The sequence below is a fragment of the Prosopis cineraria genome, unplaced genomic scaffold (genome assembly GCF_029017545.1).
Source record: "Prosopis cineraria cultivar Desert tree isolate PC_DT_omini unplaced genomic scaffold, ASM2901754v1 PC7, whole genome shotgun sequence".
In the NCBI taxonomy this organism is placed as follows: Eukaryota; Viridiplantae; Streptophyta; class Magnoliopsida; order Fabales; family Fabaceae; genus Prosopis; species Prosopis cineraria.
In genome coordinates this window covers 7,022,047-7,030,397 of record NW_026555338.1, presented here as the reverse complement: position 1 = coordinate 7,030,397, position 8,351 = coordinate 7,022,047, and the positions used below count along the sequence as shown (strand labels likewise).

The window sequence follows — 8,351 nt, the reverse complement described above, 5'->3', positions numbered from 1 at the left end:
TCGTCTTCTCCCTCGCCGGCCGCCCTCCCCCCCGTCTGCCCAGCCTTCCTACCCGTCCGCCGAGCCCCCTCCCCCTCCTCCCCTCGCCGCCCACTCTCCCTCCCCTCGGTCTGCCCAGCCCCCTCCCCCTCGGTTCGTCCGGCCGCCCCCTTCCCCTCCCCCTAGGTCCGCCCAACCCCCTCCCTCTCCCCCTCGTCCCGCCACCCCTTTCCCCTCCCACTCTCCCTTCCTCGACCGCCTATCCCCTCCCCCTCGTCCCGCCGCCCGTCCCCCTCCCACTCCCCCTTCCTCGGCCTTCCCCCTCCTCCTCATCCCGCCGCCCACTCCCCCCCCCCTCTCCCCTTGCCCACCCCTTCACTCTTCCGCCCCTCTGCCCCTCTCCCTCCCTCTTGCCCCCCTCCACCACTCCTTCTCCCTCCCTCTCAGTGTTGAGCCGTTGCTGCAGCTGCCACCACCCAGGTATGTGTTGAATATAAATTTTTAAATTTTATAATGTTTAAATTTAGTTTTTAATGATATTGATTGTTACTGGGAGTGCTGTTAGTGGCTTCATAAAGCCTCAGGTTGTTGCATGTGATTCATTTATTTGGTTTAAAATTGTTAATTTTTTCGTGTAAAATTTTCTAAAACTTTTGGGAAGTCCAATTTTTAGGGGAGACTCTGTCGAAATTTTTTTTGAATTTATTCTTTTCTTTAATTTTTTTAAATTTAGTTTTTAATGATATTGATTGTTGCTGAGAGTGCTGTTAGTGGCTTCATAAGGCCTCAGGTTGTTGTATGTGATCATTTATTTGGTTTAAAATTGTCAATTTTCTCTTGTAAATTTTTTTTAAAAGTCTTGGGAGATCCAATTTTTAGGGGAGATTCTGCTGAAATTTTTTCAAATCTTAATTTAATTAGGAACTTACTTTTTTAAAATAGTTTGAAGATAATAACATTAGTTATATTCTTTAGGAGGTGACATATGGATCGTAGTTGGATGAATGCTAGACGAACGAGTGATGAGTATGATAATGGGGTGAAAGAATTTTTGGAATTTGCTAAGAAAAATGCTGTTGACAATAGTGAAAGGTTCTATTGTCCTTGTGTTAATTGTTTGAATGAGAGGAGACTAGGTGTTCCCGAAATAAGAGAGCACTTAGTTTGTGATGGGATTTGCAAAAATTATACAATATATTTGGCATGGTGAACGATTGGAAAATTATAGTAACACATCTCAATGTGTGGGAGTTGATAATCTTGATGATGAAGTAGAAATGAATGAAGATCGATTAGAGGACATGATCCGTGATGTTGGGAAGAGGCTTTTGAACGAGCACATGTGTATGATAACTTGTGCACTGACGCAGAGAAGCCTCTATTCCCGGGGTGCACTGATTTTAGTTTGTTATCTGGGGTGTTAAAACTAGTTACCTTAAAGGCAAGAGCTGGGTGGAGTGATCAAAGTTTCACATGGTTGTTAGAGTTACTTCAAATAATGTTTTCGAAGGGCAATGTACTACCAAATCGTTATTATGATGCCAAGAAGATCTTGTGTCCAATGGGTATGAAGTATAAAAAAATACACGCATGTCCTAATGATTGTGTGTTGTACAGAAAAGAGCTTGAAGGGGAGGAGAAGTGTTCAAATGTGAGGCACCACGGTACAAAGAGAAGGGGGCTCCTACAAAAGTCTTATGGTATCTTCCAATTATACCAAGGTTCAAGCATTTGTTTGCAAATACTAATGATGCAAAGAACTTGATGTGGCATGCAAATGAGAGGATATCTGATGGAAAACTTCGACATCCAGCCGATTCTCCTCAATGGAAGAAAATTGATCAATTGTTTCCCGAATTTGGCAATGAGCCAAGGAACTTGAGGCTTGGACTTTCTACCGATGGAATGAATCCTTATGGTAGTCTTAGTAGTATACATAGTTCATGGCCTGTTCTTTTGGTGATTTACAATCTATCACCTAAGTTGTGCATGAAACGAAGTACATGATGCTATCCATGTTGATTTCGGGACCAAAACAACCGGGAAATGATATTGATATTTATCTAAGACCTCTGATTGAAGATTTGAAAGTGTTGTGGGAGGTAGGTATGGAAATGTTTGATGCAAATCAGAAGGAGAATTTTAAGTTACGTGCTATGATCTTTTGTACTATAAATGATTTTCCTGCATATGAAAATTTTTCTGGTTATAGCGTGAAAGGTCATAAAGCTTGTCCAATTTGTGAAGAAAGCACAAACTACCATCAACTTCAACATGGAAGGAAGACAGTCTACCTTGGCCATCGGAGGTTTCTTAGACGAGATCACCCATATCGTAGATTGAAGAAAGCTTTTCATGGTCACCAAGAACACAATGATGCTCCGGATGCTTTGACTGGGGATCAAGTATATGAACGTGTGAAAAACATTAATATTGTCTTCGGTAAGACTAAAAAGAATACTGGTGCAAAAAGCATATGGAAAAAAAGGTCTATCTTTTTTGACCTCCCATATTGGCGCAATCTTGAAGTAAGGCATTGTATTGATGTTATGCATGTGGAGAAAAACGTTTGTGATAGTATTATTGGAATGCTTCTGAACATACCAGGTAAGACTAAGGATGGTGTGAATGCAAGATTGGATTTGAAAGAAATGGGAATACGGGAAGACTTACACCCAAGACCAGAAGGTAAACGAACTTATTGTCCCCCAGCCTCTCATACATTGTGCAAATCTGAGAAAACAAGTTTTTGTGAGTGTTTACATGGAATCAAAGTTCCTTCGGGGTATTCTTCAAATATTATGAAGCTTGTATCTGTGAAAGAGTTGAAACTGGTAGGCTTAAAATCTCATGATTGCCATGTCTTGATGCAACAACTATTACCTTTGGCTATTCGAGGCATATTGAAAGAAGATTTAAGACTTACAATAACCAGACTTTGTTTCTTTTTCAATGCTATATGTAGTAAAGTTATTGATCCCCGTAAACTGGAAGAGTTAGAACAAGAAGCTTGTACTATCTTGTGCCAACTTGAGATGCACTTTCTTCCTACATTTTTTGACATTATGGTTCACTTAATAGTGCATCTAGTAAGGGAGGTAAAATTGTGTGGCCCTGTTTATTTGCGATGGATGTACCCAGTTGAGAGATACATGAAAATACTGAAAGGGTATGTCAAAAATCCATTTCGACCCGAAGCATCAATAGTTGAGAAATATGTTGCTGAAGAAGCTATGGAGTTTTGTTCTGATTACTTGTCAAGTACAGAATCAATTGGACTTCCTAAATCTTGTCATGAGAAAAGGCAATATGGTCAAGGCACACGTGGAGTATCAGTGAAGAGCATGAATCATGATGAATTACAAGAAGCACATTTATATATCTTGAATAATATTGATGAAGTTAAAGATTACATATCTTCTCATAAAGAACTTTTAAAGGCAAAAAATTATCGAATGAGAATGACAGAACAAAAGTTGTTGAAAGAGCATAATAGGACTTTTGTGAATTGGTTCAAGCAGAAAATTTTGAATGAAAGTGGTGTTTCTGAAACAGTTAAATGGTTGGCTGGAGGTCCTAACTTTGATGTTATATGTTGGAGTGCCTATGATATTAATGGGTATTCCTTTTATACAAAGTCTTTGGATGAGAAGAGTACGGTGCAAAATAGTGGAGTTATGATAATGGCTGAAGCCGTACACTTTCCTAGTTCAAAAGATATGAAACCTAAACTAGCATCCAGGACTTACTTTGGGGTTATTGAAGAGATTTGGGAGGTTGATTATACAAAATTTAGAGTTCCTGTTTTCAAATGCAAGTGGGTTGACGTCAATAGTATTCGTGATGATAAGTTTGGATTTACAATGGTTGATCTTAAAAAACTAACTTTTGGAGATGAGCCATTTATTATGGCAGACCAAGCTAAACAAGTTTTCTATGTCACGGATCCAGCAAATAAAAATTGGTCAATAGCACTTAAAGGAAAAAGGATGATTGATAGTAATGACGATCATGAATCAAATTTTGATATTTTTGAAACTCCTAACTTCTCAAGTGGGCTACCAATTTTGGATGTGGTAGATGGTAGATGAAGTAGATGATGAACATGCCATAAGAAGTGATCACCATGAAGGGATATGGGAGAATATCCCTATATGAGTTTAGTTTTAAATTAAAGTATGTTAATTTAGTTCAATTAAATTTATGTTGTGGGATTGTTTTTCTTAATTATCTTATCTTTGATTATTTTTTTAATTAATTTCATTTATTTGAATTAATAGGAATATGGAGAATCAAGGTGATGACACTCAGAGCCAATCAATTGGTGATGTTGCTCCTAGTGGGGAGCTAAGTCAGGGCACCCCTAGTGAGGAGCCGAGTCAGAGCCAGTCTGTGAGGAGGGGGAGACGTGGCACACGATTAAGAGATCTGACATTAAGTAGGAGTGCTGGGCGTAGGTTACCAATTCAATTTGACCAGAGATGGAATCTGATAGGGCCACATAAAGCCAAGTTTGTTAGTTTTCTTGGCCTCCTCTCGCGTACCAAGCCTCCTATTGTGTTTGAGGACTGGCCTGATGTGCCAGAACGTGTGAAGGAACAGATTTGGGAAAGTATTCAGGTAAGTAATTAAAAATTAAATTTTTTTTATAGTTATATATTATTGGGCAATTATTGATTATTATCTTATGTCTTCATTGTAGCTCACATACGATGTTCCATCTAATCAAGATTGTCGACACAAATTGATTTCTTACTGTGGAACACGTTGGAGAAATTTTAAGACTGATCTTGCTAGAAGATATATCTTTATCGAGGTGCCAGAGGGTCAGGCTCGTCCCAATCCTCTTGATACATACCAGTTCCTTGATGAAGATACTTGGGAAGAATTTGTCAGGATTCGGACTTCTGAAAAGGCTATGGTTTGTTAACTTTTAATTTATTTAAGTTTTATTTAGATTTACTTTAATTATAAATCTAAAATTCAATTTATTAACAGGAAAAACGAGCTAAAGGGCGAGAAATTGCTCGGCAGAATCAATGCCCCCACACCTTATCTCGTGGAGGTTATGCTAGAGCTGATGATATACTGATGGCAGAGAAACAGAAGAAGAGAGAAGAAGAAGCCAAGTCTGATCCTTCCATACTCCTTTCTCCACCATCACCTGTCTCTCGAGAGGAGAAATGGAGATATGGACATCAGTACAAGAAAGGAGGCTATACAAGTGAGACAGCACGGGAGATTGCCGAGAGGATTGTAAGTAAAATTATTATTCCTTGTCCCTTTAAATTTCTATACAATTGTATATATTATTAATTAATATTGTTATTTTTATATTATAGGATACTCTTAAGGAGCAACAAGCCCAAGGAAGCTTCATTTCAGAGGGCAGAAATGATATCTTAACAGTTGCTACAGGCAAGCCAGAGCATCCGGGTCGTGTGAGGGGCGTTGGATATGGTGTGGGCATTAAGGACTACTTTGGAGCACCTGTACGTCCTAATTCAGGAGGTGTAGTGACTAGAGAAGAGCTTGATACATTGATATCCACTGTGAGGCAACAGACTAAGGATGAGTTTGAAGCTTCATTTGAAGCTCGGCTTCTACAAATGAAAGAGCAAATGAAGGAGGAGATGATGAGCATGATGAGCTCACGACAGGAGACAACTGCTGAACCAGTTCATACATCTCCTGCATTTCATAGTACAAAAGGGAGTAATATTCTTGAGCATGTGTCAGAGGGTCCTTCTGGTGACAACATTGGTGAACCATGTGAGATATTTCTAGAAGATCCTGATAAACGCTTGGTTGCTCTTGGTAGCATCTATAGCTTGGGGTCAACCATCCACCACAAGCAAATTCAAGATGATCAAGTAAGAGTGGTGGTTGCAGATCCAAAAGTGCCAGATGCTTTGGTTCCATTCCCTACTGATGAGGTGAAGACTGTGGTTGAAGCTGTTGGCAATTTTATCCTATGGCCCAAGAGACTTGTGAATCTAGTTCAAGCTGTGGTACGAAATTTCATAATTTTTATTATGTAGCAACTTCCTAATATATGTTTTTTATTAACTATTTCTTGTCTTTTTATTATGTAGAAGCTTTCCTCGTCGAATCTCCCAAAGCTTCCACAACCCTCGTTGACTCCGCATCAGCGAATGATTTTAATGGCGTATGATTTATCATTCGAGTTCAAGAGTTTAGAAATGGATCCGGAGGTTGTGGGCAAGAAAGACATGATAGTGACAATTGAACGGGAAGATTTGGTTCGACTTCTGTCAAATAATCAGCTTACCACACCACACATTGAACTATTTATGATGTAAGTATATTTTTTTTAATATAATTGCATTGTTGTAAGTAAACTTAATCATCAAGTTTAGTAAACTAATATAATTGCATTGTTGTAGGTATCTTCATCATTTGTGCATTATATCGGGCAAAGGTGATAAGTTTGGATTCCTTTGCCCTCATCACATGACAGAGAAAGGTAATACTCCAGAGTTAAGGGCCGCGTACCTCCAACAGAGAATATGTGAAGTCAAAAAGGACGTTTTTATGGCTCCATATGTGCACTCGTAAGGATCAATTTATAATTAATAGTTTTTTAATATGGATTTACTTTAACTTGTATCATATTTAGCAGGGACCATTGGCAGTTATTTGTTCTTTCAATGAAGAGCAACACTGTCGTCTTTTTATGCTCCCTCCATTACAAACTTGGGAAAGAAATGAAGAAGACGATAGACTTGTAAGAATACTTTTACTAAACTATTTAATTTAATTTTTTTTTGAATATTTTTACTAACTTGGTAATCTTGATCATAGGGCAATGAGAACATATCAAAATGTAGTCTTACAAAAGCATGGACATGAGCTCAAGGATCCCACATGGATTGAGCCAAAGGTGATGCTATACTTTATTAATATATTCAACCATTAAGATTTCTTACTAATTTTTTATGATTTGTTCTTATATAGAGTCATAGACAACGGTGAGGACGAACTTGTGCGGTCTATATATCATGAGGCACATGCTCAATATTATCACATTAGGCATGACCGAATTTACAAAAAGGTAAATATATATATTTTTAAAATTTTATTTTATTATGTTATTTGAAATTGATTAATATGCCTACTTTATGAATTAAATTTTAGATGTTCGACAATTCGGATGCATTTTCTGAAGCTGAAATTGAAGACATCCGCATACGTTGGGCAACCTATTTTGTGGAGAACTTGTGAGGTTTTTTGTTACTTTTAGACATGTTTTAATTTTGATAGTTGACACAATTTAGATAATTATTAGTTTTCCTAATAGTTAAATAGTTTTGTATAGTTGATATACTTGATAAACAATTGTAAATGAATTGAGCTGTCTGATTTGGCAATTTTTATGCACAGGAATGGCAATTTTGACAATTTAGACAATTATTAGTTTTTTTAATAGTTAAATAGCTTTGTATAGTTGATAAATACTTGATAAACAATTGTAAATTAATTGGGCTGTCTGATTTGGCAATTTCTATGCATAGGAATGGGTAAAATCGATAAAATAAATATAATATAAAAAAATAAAATACTTTTTACACCGGTTATTACCACAACCGTTGTAGAATATAATATTTTTTACACGGTATGGTCATAACTGGTGTAAAAAGTGTACCTTTTACACCGGTTCTTATCCCACCGGTTGTGTATAAGAACCGGTGTAAAAAGTTAAAGTAAATTTTTTTTAATTTTCTTGTATATAACTTTCAACATCGGCTCTATAAAACGATGTAAAAAATTTAATTTTTACATCGGTTTATAACCGATGTAAAAAGAGGGACTTTTTACATCCTGGAACAACATCGTCTCGTTAACCGCTGTAAAAAGTCATTTTTGTACTAGTGAGTATGCTATTCATAAATGTAAAACATGAATATTGCTGGATTAGTATACCGACAGTAAAAAGAAGACTGAAGAAAATGGAAGAAAACAAGTCAAAAGACTAAGAGCTAAAAAGAAGCCTAAACCTATATTGTCTCTTGTAATTATTTATTTTAATTTCCATTTTGTCAAAAAGCCTAAGAAGTCTAAGCTAGCCCTTTCATTTTTGTCAAGTAAGTTTTGTTTTTCTGTAATGTATTAGAGTTAAAATTAACCCGGTTATGTAACTAGGGGTTTGAAAATACCAACTCTTATATAAGACCATGTAATCTCGAGGTCAACACAACAACTTGGAACCTTAGAGCCTTCTTAAGCACTTGAGTTCTCTGCCTCCTTATAGCCTTGCTTATTACTGTCAATAAAAGTATTATGTTCATATTTTTCCTCCTTTGCAAGTATTGAAGATTAAAAGGTATGGTTGAGTAATTTCTTTTTTAGGG

At 37.1% G+C, this 8,351-nt stretch overlaps 1 long non-coding RNA gene across 1 annotated transcript; it reads left to right on the top strand.

The window, feature by feature from the left end:
* The first annotated feature begins 6,458 nt into the window (after positions 1-6,458).
* Positions 6,459-6,865, top strand: LOC129315365 (uncharacterized). Its single transcript, XR_008594466.1, has 3 exons — positions 6,459-6,554; positions 6,623-6,727; positions 6,805-6,865. It is a non-coding gene; the product is annotated as an uncharacterized LOC129315365 (long non-coding RNA).
* The last annotated feature ends 1,486 nt before the right edge of the window (positions 6,866-8,351 follow it).